Source organism: Molothrus ater, chromosome 3 (genome assembly GCF_012460135.2).
Source record: "Molothrus ater isolate BHLD 08-10-18 breed brown headed cowbird chromosome 3, BPBGC_Mater_1.1, whole genome shotgun sequence".
NCBI classification, from domain to species: domain Eukaryota; kingdom Metazoa; phylum Chordata; class Aves; order Passeriformes; family Icteridae; genus Molothrus; species Molothrus ater.
The window spans coordinates 89,205,029-89,227,359 of record NC_050480.2 but is presented as its reverse complement, the minus strand read 5'-3'; the positions used below and the strand labels follow the sequence as shown (position 1 = coordinate 89,227,359).

The window sequence follows — 22,331 nt, the reverse complement described above, 5'->3', positions numbered from 1 at the left end:
GCTCTCCAGTGAGCAAGATGCTTCCACACATCTTTTTCCCTTAAGCAGCACCCAGGATTTTTCCTCACCAACCCAGGCTCTCTGCCCCAGAGCTGCCTCATTGCAGTGGGCCACTCCATTATACAATAACTCTTTTTCACTGACAAATCACTTGCAGAACTTCACCCCCTTTTGACTCATCAGTATTTTTAGATTAGCACAGAGCAGCACCCATTCCATGATATTTGCTACTTTGCTTTTTAACAAGCAAAACAAATCCAGCATGGCTGAATTTTATAGTTTGGCTGCTGTTAGACTCTATCCTGATGGGAGCCTAAACCCACTAGTGCTCTTTGGACCTGAGCTGCTTGGCAGCAGAACGGGATGAGCAGGGAACAAAGTAGCCCGAATGCAAGATGCTCAGATGTATGCAGAGAATGCAACATGACAAATTGCTAGGTTTGGTTAAATTGGGACTGTTAATTATAGCAGTTTAAATTGGGTTCTGACTCAGATTTTGAATTTGTAGTGGCAAGATGACAGCCTGGAGAAGGTGGTTGTAAATGGCTGACTCAGAGGATGATGATCAGCACGACAGTGCCTTCTGCCTGTGCTAGTACTATGTGTTTATAGGAGAGATGTTATAAGGTGATAGTCACCAGTCCAGCTCCACCCCTTGATCTGTTCACCAGGCATTATGGAGACTGGAAAGACCAAGAGAGCAAATGGAGGAAGGAGCATATTAATTGGGTGAGTACAAAATGGCAATCTGCCATCTCTTTGGTGCTCTCTCCTCTTCTTTCCATATGTAATGCTGGTTTTCCAGATTCTTCTGTAGGCATTCAGCTGCTTCTGACTTGAGTTGATGAAATGGCTTCTAAGGGAAGGATGACTGGGAGCTCGGTGTCTCCATGCAGAGGCTGCCAAGAGGATGGACACTTGGGAGAAAAGCTCTCTGATAAGAGGGTTGGAAAACCTGCTTTAATTTCTGAGCAAATTATGCAAAATTTGAACGCTGGTCTTAGAAATACCAGATGCTGACAACTCCAGTGTCTTTCCTCTCCCCAAAGTGCTTTTTTTGCTACCAGTTGTCCTTGAAGTACTTTCAGTCCTGCTTTTATGCAAAATGCAAATGTCCAAGATTCCTTTCCCTGTGTACTAATATGAATTAGCTCAGCCGTTCAATTGATTGTTGAAATTCATTTGCAAGCATTGTAGGTGACTAAGTTTTGTGACTGTAACTTGTGAGTTACAAACAGGGGTCAAAAATCTAATTCCACAAGATTAATGTAACTAACCCATGCTTTGATCTCAGAAATCCTTACACCAGTGCTTGGCTGAGGGCACTGTCAGCCAGCCTCCGAACGGGGAGTGGGGAGGATTTGTTACAAACTACTTGTGACTGAGCTAGAAGCCAGGAACTACGTGCACTAACATCACTTTTCAGTTGCTTGTAGAAATTATATTTAGAACGTGAAATTATTGTCTACAGATCTCTAACTCTGATCTAATAATTGCTAGAGACTAATATATTCAATAAATTACTTTTTTCATCCATTGAATAGCTGAGAACAGATTGTGACTCCCCAGTCTATTTGCTATTCAAATGAATTCAACAGATACCTTTTCTAATCTTTAACACTGTGGTCTGAGAGCAAATATCCATGGCATGTAGTGGCTGGTGCTCTGATAAATCATATGCATCACTGCTGTTTTCTGACAGGAACACTGTGCAGATACCTCAGCTGAATCCTTGTTTATGCAAGCATGCAACTGGGTTTTCAGAAGAACTTCCATATGAGGCTTTAAAAACTGTTTCCTCTTGCCTTTTTTGTTGTTATTTTGTTACCAAAGGTCTCTTTTCAAAACTATCACTGAAAACAAAAGGAATTTAGATGTGGCCAAAGCAAACTTATTTTAAAACTTATTTTAAAATCTTTTTTTGCCCATCAGATATCTGTTAACATGCAGTGCATGGGGCCCTGATGCAGAAAGGTGACTTATGATAGGCATAGCTTTCAATGTGCTGTCATGCTCCCATTTAATTCTGTGTGACTGTGCAAGCAAAAAAATGAAGTACGAGCATTTTTTTGGGAAGATCAGGACCTAAGCAAAGATTATCTGAAAACTTTCTGAATTATTCAGCTCCAGTAATCACTATTTGAATACTACTCCTGAAAGAACTAAGTCAACCATTACAGTTTCACTGTTCTGTAGACAACCCAAAAAATGGAATGTTGACATTATTTCCCTGTGCAAACAAAACAACAAATACAACAGTGAGCATCCACAAACATATGCAGCATGTAAAGGGACGTGCTCAAGAGACACTGACTCTGCTGGACAAAGGAACAGTCATTGTGAATTTCTCAGAGGTTGCCAATGGGATTTTTTACAGTGTAACTTATTTCACCAACCAATGCTTCCTTTTTTTTTCAGAATAAATTTTACATTTTTTGGAAGTAAGCAAGAACATTTCTCAAGGGCTTCCAGGAGGATTTCACAGAGTTTGGACTGCATGTAGCTGAGAGGAGGAGGATGGGAGAGACTTAGCAGTCTGAGATCACGTCACCCTATTTATTAATCCACAGCAGAATTCCTGCAGGTAACACCAGGAAGCTTGACTGCTGGCAAAAAGAAAACACTGATCTTCAAGTGTTAACTGAACTGTAATTATAATTTTCACAGCAAAACACACAGCTTCCTGGGAACTATTTTTGTGTTGCATGAACACTTCCTGGTGGCTTTTGTGCCACTGCTTTCCGGTCTGGGAGTCCATTCCTACAACCAGAGATGCCCTGCCTTCAGGTTTATGTGCCTGCTTTGTAGAGAAGCCATACAGATCCATCACACAAACTTAATTCAATCCTCAGTCCCTGCTGTGATATAGATGTTCTGAAGGTGGGGAGAAACCCTCTAGCAAAGGCATAAAATCAGTGGAGTGCCTTTCCCCAGACACAAACATACGCGTAGCCATATGAGAAATGTTCTAACCTACATTTGTGCCTGAAACAACTCAGTTGGAGGAAGGAACAAGGCATAGGTACAGAGATTTGCAGTTTTTGATGTCCTCCAGGGTAGAGATGTAGTGACAGATTGCCTAGTCAGAGAGAAGGCTGGGAGAGCTGGAAAGATGAGGCAGGGTATTAGCCCCTTCAGATCAGCCTGCAGTCTGGGTGAGTAGCTCTGTTACTGACTATTGCCATTTGTGTATTTTTCTCCTTCACATGCTTTCCATTGAGTTATGGTATATTCCACTGGCATGTTGTGGTGTATCACCTTCCCTTTTCCCTCACCGCTCTGAGTACATTTGTGTCTGTGTTTGCACCACAGAAGACACCCATAGGGCATTATAACCAGAGATAGCCAAGCTCTTCCTCTGGGAAGCTACAATCAACCTTGCCAAACTCCAAACTGCAATGCTGCCACCACAGTCGGTAGTTTGAAGGAACCTGGGAATGTTTCCCTGTGCCGGAGTTACTCCTGCCCAAACTCTTGCTGTGGTGGAGAGGGTCCATGTGGTAGAGACCCTTAGAGAAATCAGTTTCTGCCTCCTTACTATGGTGAAGCAGTGCAGTGGATGGAGGAGGCTGGATGGTTCCAGAAACTGAATGCTGCTCTGGAGAATAAAAAAAGTCAGGGGGCAAATAAAATAAAATTACCAAAAAACCCCAACACAAAGGCGGGCAGTAGGCAAATGGAGAGTGAGTGGCAGGAAGGGCTGACAGGTGCTGCGGGTCCTGTGAGTGTCACTGGAGGGCACATTCTCAGCTTTTTTGCTTGTTGCACCTTCTTGGGGCTGATGGCCTGCAGCAAATCAGCCATAAAACCCGGCATTGTTTCAAAGCAGTTACTCGGTCATGCTTGAAGGGTTTGTACATGTTTGTTAGAGGTTGCAAGAAAAAAATGTGACTGAAAAACATAAGGCAAGCCCTCGGGGTAGATGTACTCTGTGAGGCAGTGTAATCTTGTCCTGCTGCTTACCAGCTTTGCACCTGGTTAACTCTAGGTCAGAATGAAACTATATAGTCAGAAGTGATTATTTGTGACCCCAGACAAGAACATGACCTTTCTATCTACAGACTCCATTGAAATGGCAATACCCTGATTATGGAATATTTCTCAGCTAATTAGGAATGCAGGCTCTACAGGTCACTGGGAGTTCATACTATTCCCTTGGCATAAGCAGATGTGTTCAAGATAAACTTGTACTAAACACATCAACAGCTCCACACTATCTCGTGTGCACTGGGGAGGAAAAAAAAAAAAAAGGAAAAGAGAGACAGCATCTCACCAAAGCCTAAAGAGCCAGATGACTCCAGGAGCTAGATATTAATTTACGAACATTAAGTAAATAATTGTTTTTTGGGTAGTGGCTCCTGGGCTCTACAGCACGTGGCTGCCAATATGTGAGCAGGACTTACTGGGGAGGTGCAAATCTGAGGCCAGGAAGATATGCTGCACAGCCTGTAATTCCTGCAGAGCTGTGCAGGATTCATGCAGGGCCAACGTGGGTATCTGTGCTGTGCTCCCAGCCTGGAGGGGTTAGGGAGCCCAGCACACAGGCACTCAGGTAATCGTCATCACAAGAGCCTGTGCAAACTTGGTGCAGTGACATCTTCATTTCTGTTTCTACCTGTTTCTACCTCTATTTTTGTTTTTTTTCTTCACTCTATTTCCCCTCCCAGACCCACTACAGGCTTTCTGATTGCTTCCCAGCTGCTAGCTAGATTCTACATTCCACTTTATATCTCCTTCATCTTTCCTTGCAAACCCACACATCTTCTCTAAACTTTATTGCTCTGCTCTTTGCCTGATCTATTTTCCCATTTCTCATTCAGATGGATGCCATATTCCTGTTGCAAGTTTGTCCAGGATTCTCTTCTACTCATTGTTCTTGCTGTAATTTCCCCTCCTACAGCAAAGGACTGCTTTCCAAAGAAAACTGGTCATGTTTCCTGGTGAACTTACCTGCCTCTGCCCTGCCATCAATCTTCTCTCTACCAACAGCTGTGATTCAGCTGGCAGGCACCACACACTCCTCAAATACATGCTCAAGAGAGGAGAGTCCTGCTAGCATTGCAGGGCCAGCAGAGAAGCTGTGTGACAGCCGCTCTCTCTCTGAGCAGCCGCTACGGCTCTACTGTCCCAGAACAATACTCCTACTTTCCCAAAAAATAGCAAGTGTTTTATTTTGTTGGCCAAGCAGGAGAGCTGAATCTTTCTCATGCTCATGACTTATAACTCTTCATGTGACAGGCCATGATGGTGAAGGTATCTGCTTTGCTCTTTGGGAAGCAGTTGAATTTCATCTGCTGTATTACAGAGTGCTGTTCAACAAGGTAGCTGATGTTGGAGCTGCTGTCCTGGCCATTTTCTGGGAGGATGATGTACTGCCTAGCTGTGCCTAGCCTGCACAATGAACACTGTAAACACAGCCCTTGAATGGTTTTATCCTGCAGGACCTGGAAGCGTTTGCAGCTGATAGAGATGCAGGATAGCATCAGTGATCCTCATCAGTGATCCTTCAAGTGCTGAGCTGGGATTTTGTCCGCACTGCCCCACATCCGTTTTCACAGGAAAAGAGGTGATAAATAACAGCCCTTTATGTGTCTCTGCCTGGAGATTCTTGGATGAATCCTCCCCTCCTGTCTGTGGCACTAGTGAGACAGAGATAAGCAGGGGGAGGCATGAGAAGCCCCCGAGGGGTAAGGGACATACCCAAAGCCAATGTTAGTTGTGTGCAGTGGGCACGGTGCCTGTGAGGTAGGAAAAAAATTGCCATAATATTGGAATTAACATTCCTGCTTGAGCCATAAAGAAACCAGGACCTTATGACTTTGTGTGTCATAACAATCCAAATGCTCCTGGTGGAGCTAGGGAAGCTGGCAGGAGAAGGTAGGGGACTGCAGAAAGCCATGCACTGCTGCCAGAGTTGAGGTCAAGCAGGTTTGTACAGGCTGATCACACCAGGATGGATACATGCACTGCCCTTTCATTTTCCCATGCAGAAAAACCTCTTCCTCAACACAGCAGATACATCTGCACACAGCTGGTCAGGAGACAGGAGGGACAGCCAGGGACTTGCTGTGGTACCTGTATTTTCCTTCTCATTAGCAGAAGCACCATCTCTGATTTCTGTTTTATTGCCTTGACTTCCTTAACACCATTGCTTGTGTGAACAATAACATTCTGATGCCAGCAGTATTCAGGCACTGCATTAAATAGGGGCATTTTTAACTCTGAGCCATTTTTCTCTTTTCACTAGGACACTTTATGTATTGTTCAAAACTGAAAGACTGAAAATACGGTAGGAAAACAGTTTCTCAGTGGCCCCTGTGATGTCTGTTGAAATGTGTACTGAAGGGGAAACATCTCATCTGCCATGTAAAAGAAATTCAAAGATATCAGCCTCTGAAAAATATGATGCAGGCATTGAACAGGTCTTATTCTATATCCTCAGATACTTACACAATACAGTGTAGGACAGGCCCTTTTCCAATTGTTACATCTTCATATGCTATCTCTTTAAACATAAACAAATACCCTTCTGCAGAAGATGACTGTGCCTTTCTTTACTGTCAGCAAAGATAGAGATATTTTGACTGATGGAGTAATTCGGGTGGGGAGGGAACTGATGTTCCAGAATGTGTCATCATGTCCTCCTCACAGTGACAGGTGGCTCCTAAGCGCCTCCAAAGTTGCCTCTTCTCTAGGCTGAGAAAGTGAGGTCCCTCAGCCACTGGTCCTCATGGGGCCAGTGCCCCTAACCATTTTGCTGGCACTCTGAATTTGTCCCATTTACTGGTGCCTTTCCTACGTATCAAGGAGCTCAAGACTGGATGCAGTAACTGATATGGTCTCATGAGTAAAGAGGGATAATCCCTTGCCTTCAGCTCCCCAGCAGGGAGACGCTCACCTGCATCACGTGGAAATATATTTCCATGCCATATGCAAGTAGCAGGCAGATAGATAATGATGTCCCAGTGAATTACTTGTTCCAGTTGTGCCCTCAGTGGATTTCCACTTTTCAAGGCCTCTACATATTTTGGAGGAGAGCATAAATGTTTTCTTCCAGTGTCATGTTGGCCTTTGGAAGTCTGACATCACCGTCTGGTCTCCTCTGAGACAAAGGGAAACTGTCTGTAAAATATCTCTCCTTTCTGGTAATAATATCTTAAATAGACTTTGGTATTACAGCAGTAAAGTAGGTTGCAATATTTAATATCATTTACCTTTCATAGTGGACCTGTGAGACAGAAAACTAGTTTCATCTTGAGTTTATGAATATGTAAATGTGGCATGGAAAAACGAATAAATTTATAGGTAGAAAGGCTGTCACAGAATAGGAGCATGAACTGATATCTGCTCAGCTATCATGCTCTGTGTTCTGGCTACTTCTTCTTTCCTGCTTCTATTTTGGTGTCATGCTGCCTTCATGGATGAGATGACTTGCTGTCAAGATGTGCAGCAAGATGCAATCTGATCCTACACACCCATGGAAGTGGGAAAACACTTGGGTTAATCTATCAGCTCATCAAAACAGAGCCCCAAGGGTTGCTGAACTTTGTCATCTCCTTTTTATCTTATGCTGCCTTGAAATGAGCTGATTTTTCGTGCTATAAAATGACAACACAAAAGAATGCAGAAAGTTAATTCTTCAAATGCTGATCCAGGACTACTAGTGGAATAAACATAATCTTCCTTTTATCTATTCTGCTTTTCTGTTTGGTTTTGGCACTGAACAGTCTCTGTCCCTCATTGCCCTGTTCCAGTGCATAAATCATACATGGATCTCTCCAGCTCCCACTCCCTATTTCATTAAAAAAATGGAATATGAAAGGTGTGCGGAAGCCCTGGAGGGAAGTGACACAAACCCAGATGTTGCACGATCTATGTCCCAGCTGCAATGAGCCTGCATGTGGCAGCTGCCTTTGCACAGCCATCAACAACAGCAGCTGGAGGGGCTCTGCTGTTAATGGCTCATCCCCCAGGAAGGAGCCAATGTGAGGGAAAACAGCAGGCTTTATGTACAAGATATCACATTGCTACACTTTATGTTTTGGTTTTGTTATAAAACAAGCAAGAACCTAGAGAAAAAGAAAGCAAAATTAGATATGGTCCCTTGACCTAAAAGTGCCATGAGATATTACTCCCTGCCCCCTGATTAAGCCCTTCCCTTTCTGATTTAGTCCATAGGAGATCAGGTATTTGTTACTGTATGAACTATTCTAAATACCTTTTCTAAGGCAGTAAAAAATAAAAGTGGTCTAAAAGCAAAATGAAAATGAAAAAAGAATCACGAGTTTTAGAGCCTGTCCAGTAAATGCATATTCCTAGTGGGATTTTTTCTCATCCTTGAAGAAAAAGGCATATTTTAAGACAAATAAAACAAAATAGAGGTTTATATCCTCACTAAAGAAAAAGTAGTTTCCACCTTCATTGTCACTGTGTTTTGATATTTGTTTAGTTGTGTTATATCCTAGGATCATCTAATTTCCATATAAAGTGTAGCTACTTTCAGTTTTACTATATAGTGTTCAGGGGAGACTTTGATTTGTGTGCCCTAGGGTAGACCTGAGAAATGCATAATTTTCTTTAAGTCCCTTCTGTCATGCACCATCAGTAAATTCCTGTACAGATTACAACATGGATGTTTAGTCAGAGGTCTGCACTCCCACGGAGGAGAGTGGGAGGGATAATAATAAATGTGTGGACCGAAGTGGAAAAAAAAAAAAAGGTAAAAGAAAAGAGAGGAAGAGAGAGAGAAATTCCATTAAGAAAGGTTACTGAATCAAGAAGAATTTATCAAAAGTAGACTGGTGAGAGTGGCTCTTGAATTTTTATGAATTTGTGGGGGACCCTAGTCAGTCTGCTTTGGACTGTAATTTCAGGTAATAGCAGAATTGGGACCACTAGGGCATAGTCTGTCACTGTTTCCAATCTCCACTGCTCTGGAACAACAGTTACACATCAATTCAATTAATCACCAGTGATAACAAAAGTTGTTTTTTTCCCACTTTAGAAATATTATTTTTTAAATTTTTTTTTTTTAGTGCAGAACTTTATCAGACACAATTTCTTTTTCCCCTGCGAAGAAAAGCTTATGAAGTTCATTTATACAGAGAGCATAAATCCTATCTCCTACTGTTTTCCCCTGTAACCTAACATGAAATATGGCTTATAGCTCAACTAATTCTCAACATTTAGTGCAAACTGATGAAAGTAGTTCATCACTCACAGGGATGCACCAGGCTTGCAGCAGCACACACAGACCAGGAAAGGTGCATACAGCAGTGTCATGGCATGACACATACAGTCTCATATATAGCAAAGCAGACAGGTATCTTCATGATATTCATTGGGGATATGTACCATTAAAAAATGAGTGCTTCCCATTTTACAGCAACACTGTCTTTCTTCCTTGTCACTCTTCCCCCTCCCCAGATTTATCTCCTTTTCTTAATGACTCCCTTTTTTCAATTTGTGTCTCTCTCTGACAGATAATAATTTGTCTCCTTGTTCTCCTGGCTTGGTTTGTGTCTTGCCTTGTTTGCTGCTCATTATTTGCACTATTTATTTGCAGGATGTAGATACAAGAACTTGCCCATAATCAGTTCAATAATTCCACTTCAAAACAAGCCATTCCGCTGCCACATGTAATCCTGACAACTAATCATCCACCAGCCCAGGTAGGTCTGGCTATTGCATATTAGCTGTGCTGCAACATCAGCCTCTTTCCCTTGCCTCCTACACTTTAATTCACTATTAAATTCCCCTTGCCAAGTTTTACCTTCAGTTGCATTACTGCAATGGGAAGGGAAGGAGCACAGCAATGCAGCAGGGATGGCCAGCTCTTCCTGATTTCTCAAATACCACTTTTTTCTGGTAAGTACAGTTGAAACTGTGTTTTCAACTTGTGACATATAAATTATTAGAGCTGACATTTTCAATATCTCCCATCTGAAGCCTGAGAGATAACATTTGCCAGCCTGCAGGCAAGCAGGTGTGATCACCCCATGTAATGGAAGGGTAAACTGAGGCATAGGGTGAGGACATGAACTTGCCAAAGGAAGTCAGCCCTGCACCTTAGATCAGTATGTGCAGCTCCAGTATCAGGTGAATGAATGAGACAAAGCTCTGTGGAGACATAGATGCACCCCAGTACCACAGCCCTGGTGCCAGCCAGTGATCCCAGCAGAGAGGGCAGTGCAATGTTTTACACTGTCCAGGGGCTGCCCTGGAGAAGTGACTAGGAGCAGAGCAGAGTGATGGTCCCAGGGACACCAGGTAGTCCACAGGATGGGGAAGTGTTCTTGCTGCTGCCTGCAGGAGGACCTGATCTTAAAAGATGAGATGGGGGATGGTCTCCATGGTCCACAGGAGTATCTTGCTATGTTCCAAGAGACAGGAAAGTCAGACATTTAGTAAGGCAGACAAGGACCTAACCACATCCTTCATAGAGAGGCAGGAGCATTCATGTACAGTTCCTTTATCAGTGTGAAAGGAAAGGGTTGAATATGAAGTTTACTAGGCAGCAAATAGGTCTGTCTTGTCTCTCCCTCTCTCCATCAATGAGGAAAGAACAGGTCTATTTCTAGTTATGGAGACCCAAATAACCAGAACGTTTCTTCTTGCGAAGTGGAGGACAGGGAAAATTTCACAGCCTGATTTCTCTCAGATGGTTTGTGTAAGAGTCAAGCATGCGTTTGAAGCTGAGCATTCACGTATAGCTCAGAAGATGAATCAGAGTTTTGGCTCTGGTTCCTCTGCAGAGACAGCAGACCCAGTGATGACCAACGTGGTGGCTCTTGCATCAGCTCCTCAAAGTGACAAATGTCCCTGACTCAGTGTTTGTGCCAGGCCATACAGCACCACCTGGCTCAGCCTTTCAGGTACTGTCACAGAATAGTATGAACAATGGAAACAAGGGAAAGAGGCTCTGATTTTTTTTGGACACTCAGTGGAGCCGTCAGGTAAGTTCATCCACCACTGCCCTGAGGAAGGTTCCAATCAGGTGTTGTGCACTCCAGCACCAAAGACCATTCAATGCACAGCAAACTGCTCCCTTTTGTAGCACTAACCTGTGTCCCCCCCCCCCACATCAGGCATTCACTGCCCTGCCCGGTGTAAGGTCGTGCTGTTTATTCAGCACCATTCCCCACCATCCCCAAAAGTGCAGTCTGCACAAGCAGAGGCAGCACTCAGACCCCATTTCCAGTGCATTACTGATATGTGACCTCCGCAGCAATGCCCGGGGTGACAGGAAACCTCAACACTTCTGACATGCCAGTTCTGTGCAATCCTGAGCAAGGTAAGGCAAGCTCCAGGCTGGCTCCATCAAGCTTTGGGAGAGTGGATGCAGATGGCTTTAGGAAACCTCTTCACACCTCTTGATACCTTTGTGTTCTGTTTGTTGGTTGCTTTTGCTTGGGTTTGGTGTCAATGCTTAGGTCAGAGAAGACCTGATCCGGCTGAAGAAATATTCTCAGCTCTTTTACACTAATTCAGTTCCCAGCTGATGCCCCCAGGATGGGAGGGTCTGAGGGCACAATAAAACTGATAGCTTAAACAACTGGACAAGGGGGTGTGTGCACTCAGAATGCTCTGAGGACAGTAGTGTGTCTCCTGCTTTTCTGCTTCTTCTCTATCTTAATCTTTTTGCACTATAGGGGTTTTTTTTCTCTAATCACCTTCCTAAGTTGTGCCAACTGACTGCAATTTTCTCCATATCATCCCTCAAATTCATAAACCATGTTTTCCTGGGTCACTCTTGTGGTTGCTCTTGCATGACCCTTACAGAAAATTTATGCAAGAAAGTGCGTTACACAGTAAAAGAGCTGCTCACAGCAAAGGGCAGAGTCAGAAGGCCTTGGGTGGTCAGTTCAGCTTCACATAAAAGCCAAAGAGGGATATTAAGCAAAGGAGAGAGCAGCAGCGACAGCTGCCTGCAACGACTGTAGCAGGGCTAAGTACAGAGTGGGGGCTGTGGCTGAACATCAGGCAGGCTGAGAGCATTTCTCTGTGAGCTGCCCCTGCCTGGCCCAGCCTCTCCTCTCCCACAGCAGCACTGCTCTGTCCCACCCTCCACTTATGCTGTGGGGTGAGCCCACCCCAGAGGAACAGGGCTGATCACACCACCAAGACACATCCCTGGCTCTGTGGTTTGGGACCTGCTGGCACTGCGCAGCCCCAAGGCTGACCAGACCTACCTTTGACAACTGGAAGCTTTTTTGGCATTTTTGCTCTTGTCAAGTCAATGAAGTATATTTTCATGGAAGGGTCAGAGCAGTGCTGATGAGCACCTTTACCACCCCTTGCACATTTAGCTTGCTGTATCTCTTGTGAAATGCCTCTATCCTACCTCTGTGAAAGTGATTTCACTAACCTTAATGTCTGATTGAATCTCTTGTCTCTTAAAATCACTTACTGCCTCTGCCTTCCCCATCCCCATTCCTGCCCAAGGGCTGGGCTTCACAGAGTCCTGGTGTTTCTTAAGATTTTTAAGAGAAACATACAGAAAGCAGTGGAAGAAATATAAGTACAGGGATGACCCAACACTCTGGGACAGTAATTAATAATCTAGGATCTAGTGCAATGACCTGGATGAATTAGAGGGGCTGTCAGGAAAGAATGAAATATGACAAGTATAGGCTCAGCACAGTTAAGAGAATTACAGATGCAAATACAAAACAGGTAATCCATGCATGGACAAGAGTAGTACAGGGAAAGAACCTGGGGCAATCAGTCATGAAGAAATAAAGATGAGTAGTTAATGAAAAGCCATAATTAAGGCAAGGCAAATATGCTCTTGGGATGTATGAGAAGGAAAATAGTATGAAAAATATTACCAAGAGCGTTTTGTGAGAGAGCTACCATCAGCTGAGGTGCAGCTACTAACAGTACTGGGTTTGTACCCCTGGAATGTGAAGACAGACATTGATCTTCAGGCTGAGAAACAATACTCAGGAGCTCCCTTCCCTCCCTGGGCCAGCAAAGCCTCTGTTTGTTAACAAACATCCATAACAAACATCCACCAGTGCAAGGTCAGTCAATTTTCAGGCTGTTTCAGGGGCTGAAAGAGCAGGGATCCTTTCTGGATCAGATGGCAGTTTTCACATCTTTATATGTGATGTTCATTTTTTAAATCTCTTGTTAGTACACAGTGGGGTGATTCCTAAAGCTATAGCAAACACATGTGTGGACAAAGAGTTTATCTCCTGCTCACAGCATGTTCTTGTACACACTGTAGAAATTATACACAATGGTGGCCAATGCAAAAGGAGATGTGACATTGCTGAAATGCAGGTGAGAATGTGCTGAGCTGCAACCAGGCAGCATCTAATGTCTGACTAAAATCACATGGTGACTTCTTCAATTTTCCTGAAATTGCTGCTTCCAGCAGCCCCCATGCTGTATGGCCAGCAGCATGAGGAGAGACAGGAGGACAGTGGCAGTAGGCAGGATGTCAGGCCTCTGAAGATAGCTGATGGCTGGAGGAATTACAATGCTCAAAGTTGGGATGTCCAAAGGTCATAGTGGACTCATTGCAAGTGCCTGCCTGCCTCATTCCTTTTGGAAATTTTGTCCACCCACAGGAACAGCTACCCGCCTGGGCTACCCACCTGGGCTACCCAAGTCAGCACTCTGGGATGGTGGGAGACTGACTCATAGCAGGCAGAAAAATGTGACTTAAAGAGAAGATAGCTGCTATATTCAAAAAATTATGGGGTTATCATAAAATACAAATCACTTGAGCTAAACTAAAAGCAGAATGTGTTATAGAGAATGGGTAACTGGCAAGACAGGCACTGGCTGTGTCTTAAACATGAATAGACAAGGTAGTCTCACAATGCAACAGAAATGGAAATGCCAACAAACACAATGAGCAGAGCAGGAGTCTGCTGTGGTTCTTAATGATGGAACCAATGGAAAACTATTGCTGCCATCAGAGTACATTTCCCAGATGTAACCACGTTGAGCCATGTATCCCTTATGCTTTTCCTTCATGGTGGAAACATGAATCCTCTCAGCCCTGTTTGCTGGGGACCCTACCCTGGTCTGACTGTGTCTTGACCACCTGTCCATCGCTTGCACTGGAGCTGGGAGGGCACTGGGGCACGGTGATAAAGAGGAAGGGCAAGGCTACCTCAAATCATCTTGCAGGGAGGCCCATGGGGCAGATTTGACTTGGTCTCTTCCTTCCCCCTGCGTTTGCCATGTCAGGGGACTATCCTCTGAGGAGACTGATGGATTGTATGTTGGGATAGGAGATGAAACAAGGAGAAAAACATTCAGTGCTCAGGAGAAGAGGAAAATTATGAGAAAAACAAGGTGACTACCTACCCAACTTCCTTAATCCTATAGAGGTAAGAAGTTACTTTAAAAGTCAATATTCCCTCTGTTTCCTCACCTACCTGTCTTTGAAGTGAGCTCTTGCCTGAGTTTTTTAAATTCTACAAGGAAAGGAGAAGGAATAGGGGTTGTCTTACCTCAAGAAAAACATCCATGCTGATAACTGTCTGACTTCCCTTTGATGTAGTGAAACTTGAGTCTCTAAGTACCACCACAGTAAAACTGGACATGCTGGGCTCTATGCCCATTTTATTGCCTTGGTTTGCCTGAAGCTGTGGAGGGACCTTTATGATCAAAAGTTTGCTGCTAGTTGACAGGAGGTTGGTCTTGTCCTTCCTGTCCCAGCTGGGCTACAGCAGCTGACATTGCCATCTTAGTAGTGGCTTTTTGCTCATTGGATACAGTGAGTCCCTACCCCCTCTGACACACAGGAGAGAAAGCCCCAGTAAGTGTTTGCACATCTAGAAAGCAAATGTGATTCATTATTAATACAGACCTGTTAAAGTGTGTTGCACTTTAGAGACTTTAACTGATTGACAGGTCCCTGACCTAAGGAGATTTCTTTCTATGTTTAAGCATCACAGGACAGGTAAGTATGGCAAACAAAGGAAGGGTTGGATGAAAGAGGTTGAAGGGCCACAAAATTAATATTACATGCTAGCATGGTTCGTTACACAAAACTCTTACACATGCTGAAACTTTGCTGACACCAAGAAGTCTGTAAGGTTCAGAAAAGAATTTGGTATTTTACTGTCATGAGTAAGTTTGAGTGGTTTCTAGGGAGCATACCTAACTCCAAAACCTTACTGAAACCACTGGAAAAAGCAGCAGTTTTCCATGAGGAGGTGTTGAGTGAGTCTTCCTTTACTCAGCAGTAGTTATGGGCTCATGTGAAGATCAGGACACATAGCGTGGGGGTTTTAATGCAAATATTTGAGAGCCTACTTTGGAGCTGTGAGTCAGAGATAAAAAGATGACAAGAAATCCTTTAAGAAGTTATAGTCTAGAAATAGCGGGTGGAGCAAACTGCTGCATGGCCTGGGGCCAAGGCTACAAGTCAGGCAACCTCTTTGGGCAGTATTCTGGCTGAAAAAAAGAGGTTTCAAATTTTGCTAGAGGAAAATGCTTCCTGTGTTCTTGGTGCCTAAATAAAAAAGTTGCTTCAAAGAAATATCCAATCGCATACTGATAAAAGGCACAGTAAAGCACAAATACAAGCTGCAGGAATTAACCAAGGATATGTCCAGCTAGCAAGGTAATAAAATCTGTCTGAAGTTACCCCCACATTGCAGCCCCACCTAGGGCTCTTAATCATGCTTTAGCTCCAAATTCCCTATTATTCATATACCAAGTCCTTTGAAATCTGACTTGAGCTCTTTGGCTTTCCATGCTAAGGATATGGCTTAAAGGGGTTGGGATGCCTCAAACAACTGGCTTTAAAGTGGGGAAACATCTCCTGTCCATATTGCAGACTTTTTGTAGTGATCGGTGGGGTAACATTGACTCTGATCCTTTCAGTTCTTTTACACTCCTACCTTGGAATGCATAAACCAGCCTCTGGAGGGGCTTTTCTTCTCTTCATACTGTGACCCATGGGTGCTCAGCTCCAGTGTACAATTAACCTTTGCTAATTTGCAGACCTGTCAGTCAAATAAGGCAAATCCCATTGGAGCTTGGCTGGCGGTGGCCAGGAAACCTTAGTGAATCTGCTGAAGAGAATGTCATGCACAGGGGTGCCCTCTTTCACTCCATTCTGTACATTTTCTGCTCTCTCTCTATTTAGTCTTCTGACACATACAAGGGCATGTTTTGTTTTCATAAGCACAAACCACTTTTATTCAAAAAACAAATTTATCTTTTAGGTTTAGGTATCCAAAGAGAATTGCACTAGATAATTGTGGTCCTGATTGCTCTCATAGGCAGTACAAATGTGTCTTCTTTGCTTGTTTTATTTCATTTTGGCTCATTTTTTTTTTCCACATGCCTATATGACGGGGAAATATTAAGCCTACACAATGTATGCAAACACAATTCATGGTTTGAGCAAGAGGAATCACAGTTGGGTTACATTCTGTAATTCATCAAGAGGTCTGACACTGTTATGAAAAGACACTTTTCTGTATTTTGGAATACCTTTTTCCCAACAAACATTCAAGTACATTGTTTGATCAAGCAATAATAACACTTTAATCTACCTTGTGTATTCTCTTCAAAATAAGAGGTCAGAGAATAATAGTTCTCTCAGGCTTTAAAATGAATCCTTTAACAAATGGTTTTATATGCAAAGATATGGTGAAAGGATTTTTCTTACCTGGAGAATTTAACATTTTACTGGAAGAAAAACCATATCCATGGAGTCCAAGGTGACAGATGATGGGACTTATTCTTTTGGTGCCATAGATGTGTATCCCACACAGATGTACAGCTCCCCTGCTCTTCAGCAGAGTCACTCTCAAATCAAGGTCTGATGCAGCTACTTCCTCCACTGCTATCAATCACCTCTGGATTAGGCATTCAGAGGACAAAGGAAAAAGTATCTTATTCTCTTTATTTGCATCCTTAGCCCCTCATTGACTCAGTATGAAGAAAAGGAGACTTGGCACATGGTAGCAGAAACTCAGTACCTTGTGCAGAGGGAGTGACACAAGCTGTGAGGTGAGTAAGACAGGTGTAGAGCAGCTGAAGCACTGTGGAGTTCACAAAATTCAGTCTCACTCCCAGCTCAATGACACCAAGTGATCAAACTGGTACAGAATTCTCCTATTCCTCACCTGCATGTCCAACTCCTGGCCGTGATTGCCACAAAATACTACTGATCTCAAGCACTGATTTAGGAGCACCTCAAATACCTGGATGTTTCTATCAAAAGCAAACAACTTTGAACTGTGCTTCTTTCTCTTACCAAAAATTAAACTTGTGCTGGGATCCAGTGCTCCCAGATTTGCCCATGAAAAGACAAGTGCCAGTTCTATCCTAGTTTTCCTGGCAGAAATGGATACTTCCATAGGATACTTTGCTACCAGGCAGAAATGGATACTTCCATAGGCCAGTCCATCCCACACATCTTCCATACCTTCTACAGAAATGTCAAGTATGGGTATTACACCATGCTTGATCAGGATTTTGTTCACTGCACACTGTTAGCCCCAAAACTGCATAGCAAAATTCTTTTATCTCTCGGCTGTTCCTTTGAAAAAGATTAGATGCCTGGCTGCTTTCAAATTCATTTAAAAGTCTAGAATGCAGCCAGATAGCACAACAGTCAATCATGACTGTTTTTATCAGGACCTCATCTGTTTCAGGATGTCAATGGAAGTTCTGCTTAACCAACCAGGGTAGAAGTTGCCCTAAGCATTCCCTCCTCCCTCTGGCTATTTTGTCGCTTTGCCAGCAGTTCCTGTATGTCATCCATAGTTTTAGGAACATCTTTTGCTGGAAGTTAGAAAAGTGAAAGCAAAAACCGGAAACTTAAATTCAATAATAAGTTAATAAGGATAAATAGGCAATAGTGTAGAAAGACCATTTGTCTGAACACAAAGCTCTGGATATATATGGCCATGTTAGAAAAGGCAACAGTCAAAACAATATAATAAGAACTTCTGTAAAGCTAAGGGGTCAAAGTGGAGAGCCAATTTCTACCTGCAATTTTTAGGCATTTCTAATGACACAGGACTTTCAAAGGAGATGGGAAAAATGTATCTTTCAAGTTTGCCTATTTGGCTGACAGTAATTCAGCTAAGCTAAGCAAAATGGAGCTGATAAATGCCACTATCCTTGGTGATAAGGGGTTTTCTCCTTTATTTTTAATGAATACAAGAATGACCCAAAATTTTTCCTACAGAAGACCACATCTGGAGATTTGCCAGAAAACTCAGGGTCACTGCCTTGTTTAAGATGGAGCAAAATAGAGCTACCTAAATTTTTAATGAGAAAGTAAGACCTGAAGGGAACACAGCTCCAACATGCCATGCTAAGCTGCTGCCAAGGCTGGCCATCTTGAGGAGCTGCAGCCATGGGTTCAACCTCTGTGAGCCTTCAGGGCTCGGTGGTACAGGCACAGCAGAACCATGAAACATCAGCCTTGGCTGATGATTCATGTGAAAAATCAGCTGTTTTCAGCCAAAAAAGTTGTTCTTTAAAGTGAAACCCAAGTCTGCAAAATTATTTTTCTCTTCATATCTTTTAATAGAGATGAGCAACATTTTTTTTTTTCCTACGCAAATGAACAGCCATAATTCTAGATTCCCTGCAGCACTTTAGGTAAATTTCCATTCCTTCCTTTTCATGGAATACATACTCCTGGAAGGACCAAGTGGAGATAAGCCAAATAAAAGTATAATGAATTATTTTATGAAGACAAAGGTGATTAAAAAACAAGTCCCAAATGTTTGTGAACCTCAGACTAATTTCCCCCTCATTGATGCTGATGCAGCACATTGCAATTCTGAGATGGCCTCTCATGTCTGCCTGATGTTATTGATTGGAGAAGGTGCCAAGATGAGAACCAGGCTCTGCATTTCATATTTTAAGGTCACTTTTAACAAATGAGCTCATTTCACACCAAGCTATCCTAGAGCATCTTACCATAATAAACACAGTAATTAACAAGCCCTCTTGAGGCTTGCAGAATAAGCAAGACCTCTCGAGTAATTTTCAGGCATGGGGCAGTTGACCTTTTGTAAGAACTTCATGCCTCTCTGCTAGCCCATCCCTGAGGGTCTGTCACAGCCAGCTCTGCCCACAGCCCTGCTGAGAAACCTGCTTCTCCTCTTCTGCCCTGTGCTGCCTTGGGCTGCATCCACATCCTGCTAGCCAGGCATCCCATGGGTGTTGGGAAGAAGAGAGCACCGAGCTGCCATCTGGAGCTGATCTCAAAGCTCATAAAGCTTCCCCACATGTGCAGGGGCTGAGTAATCACACAAGACCCTGCATGCAGACGGTGCAAAGCAGAAAAGCCCCATAGCACCCAAGGAAAGCCAGGTTTTTTTAAATTTCAATTAGTTTATAAGAGCACAGGCATTGTTGAAACGTCATAAATGATGAAGTAATTTGCGTTTAACTCAATTATTTTGTTGTGGGATTCACCAGAGCTCTTCAATTCAGGTGACAAACTATGTTTTGCTAAACAACCGAGGATAGGCTGCGTGTTAGTCACCAGTTTGTCTTGTGGATGCTTCAGCTTGGCTGGAAAAGGAGGGGGATGTGCACAGTAGTCCCATTGCAAAGAACACTGCCAGCATGATGAGGAAGGCAATCCTTCATCTCTCTGTGTAGCCCTGGTGAGATGTCTGCAGTGCTAGGTTCAGGTCTGGGCTCTCCACTACACAAGAGACTTTGACATACTGAAGTGCATCTGAGAAGCATCTTCGTGTCCCTCTTCTGGACTCACTCCAGTGAATCCTGGAGAAACAAAAGCATCTCGTTCCAGCTTCTGCTACAGGGAAGGGGCAACCCAGCCTGAACGTCAATGCCAGTTTTCTAGAGAGCATGGACCCTGGAAAGTTGTTTGGTATAATGAACACAATCCTCATTTCCCAGACGGATGGTAAAGACAGAAAATGACTGCTGCCTAAGGAATTTAATTTTTTAGAGCTAAAGGGCTGTCTCTATATCAGGGAGAATTCTACTCCTCCACCCTCAGCCCCTCAGTGATGCTCCAGGAGAGACTGGCTGGCAGCAAGAGCCCTGCTGCCTCTGCAATCCTGAAATGATAACCTTCTTCCAATGCCAAGATATTCCCAAGTTAGCAGTCATTCAGCTGGGCCTTCCTAGCAGATCAGAACCTCTGAGGTATCGCAAAGCTGCAATGGCTGTAATAAACATTCAGAGAAAACTTCCTGGATGTCAGCAGAGGATAGAGCAATATACCTGCAGTGCTATGACAATTTTACCACATAATAGTAGTTCTTTCCATGCCCCATAACTGCAGTTATAGGGATGATGGGATCACTGTAAGGCCTGGGTAGTGACATGCAATCTGAACACATGACAAGACAAATGTTGTTTTATTTGCCTTTGGTTAAAAATTATGATGATCTCTATATTTGGTGTATCACGATGACCTTTTTCCCAGTTTCCACTTCCACTTTAGAAGATGGTCAGTTAGCTGCACTTACAAATTGCCAGTCATCCTTAGCTTCAGAAGAAAAATTTCACTGCTAAATTAGTACTATCATGTCCTCTCTTATTAGAGGTTCTGCTATTTACTTGTATTTCTTTAAGATTTCATTTCTCTTATTGTTGGAATTATTATAGATATCTTACCTGTATTTGGTATTCTCCAGTTTGGTAATATTAGATTATAGTTGTGGAAAAATATATAACCCCTTGTTTATAAACCTAGAGTCATGCATCTAGGCAATGTATCATCCAATAAATTTATTTGTTTGTATTTTGCCAGTGGTGAATCACTTTCTTCACACCACTGTACTCTAACTTCATAATGGCATTCATTATCATAACATATTCAAAGCCTCTGCCTGTGCATGTCGTAACAATTTGTTCTTATAATAAAGATAAATGGGATGGTAAATCTAGTAGTTAATGCTAAGCTAAGTTACAGTCACACTTTAGAATAAGAGTTCTACATTCATTTGTCCATTAGAAGTTAATACATAATTTGGATTAAACCCGGGTATTACCTTCTGGGCTTTCCCAATTCTGTTCTGAAGGACTGCATAGAATCATTGATTCATAGAAGGGTTTGGGTCAGAAGGCACCTTTAAAGGTCATCTAGTCCAACCCCCCATGCAATAAGGAGGGAATGTCTTCAACTACATCAGGTTGCTCAGAGCTCCATCCTGCCTGTACCTAAGTGTTTCCAGGGATGAGGCATCTACAGCCTCTCTGGTCAACCTGTCCCAGTGTTTCACTGTCTTCATCATAAAAAATTTCTTCCTGCAGATTCCTAGTCTGAATCTGCCCTCTTTTTGTTTAAAAACATTACTCCTTGTCCTATTGCTGCAGGCCCTACTGTAAAGTCTTTCCCTATCTTTCTTATAAGCTCCTTTTAAGTACTGAAAGGCCACAGTAAGATCTCCCTGGAGGCTTCTCTTTTCCAGGCTGAACAATTCCAACTCTCTCAGCCTGTCTTCATAGGATAATTTTTGTGGCGCTGTAGCATGGTGCCCCCAGCAAAGATTTTTTTCATCCCAAACTCAAACTTTTCTCTGTCTTGGGCTTTGAGATGTGTCCTACCCTGCTAAAATGATCTCTGTGTTTGCTATCTCATGATACCCTCATTTCAGCTGCTGACATGCCTTTCCTGCTGCAGATATCAATAATCCTGTGATTTTTAGCAATGTAGAAGGGGAAATAAAGGCAAATCAGGCTGCTGAGAAGCTCACTTAAGTAGAAGGGTTTGTTTGTTTTTTGGGGTTTTTTTTGCATTTGATGTAAGGAATTGGCGTATGCTGAAGATGACGCATGGAGTAATTTGTTTTCCACCCAAAAAGGGCAAACGGCTTTATTTCAGCAGAGAAGTTTAGGCCATCTTTGTTTTAGCTGGGAAACAGATTATAAAAGATATCAATGCTTAGTAGTTAGGGATGTGTACAGTGTAAGTTCTGGGATCATTTTGCTTTAGGGAATTTTGGTAAGACATCTGCAATAGTAATATAGCAACACATACATACAATAATGATGATAAGGTAACCATGGCAATGATGATAAGACAGAACTGATTCCAATACACACATGTCAGCCACAGAGGAGAGATCCATGAAGATAAACAGTTTAAGAAAATGAGTATGTCAAATGCATATGCTCAGGCCTAAAAGCCACTTGAGCAAAGCATAGTTGCTTTAACCATTAGAATATTATCTACCCTCTTGTTCCTTTTTTTTCTTGTTAAACTAGAGACATGCTGGACCTGGAGAGTATAAAAGGCTGTTTGATAGATTTGCTTCCTTAATTTAGCAACAAAGTGAGTTAATAAGGATTTTGGCTTCTGAGGCAGCCATACAAATATACAGTAATAATTTCTGTTTGATTGGACA

The 22,331-nt window shown here is 42.9% G+C and overlaps 1 long non-coding RNA gene across 2 annotated transcripts in view; it reads left to right on the top strand.

The window, feature by feature from the left end:
- The first annotated feature begins 653 nt into the window (after positions 1-653).
- The window catches only part of LOC118685725 (uncharacterized), a 76,954-nt gene continuing 55,276 nt past the window's right edge, over positions 654-22,331 (top strand). The window contains exons 1-4 of one of the 2 annotated variants that reach the window (XR_008508297.1): positions 663-729; positions 2,419-3,155; positions 4,821-5,566; positions 9,566-9,671. This is a non-coding gene — a long non-coding RNA (uncharacterized LOC118685725). Of the gene's footprint in view, positions 730-2,418; positions 3,156-4,820; positions 5,567-9,565; positions 9,672-22,331 lie in introns of both variants that reach the window. The other variant, XR_004980025.1, reaches the window with a different exon arrangement.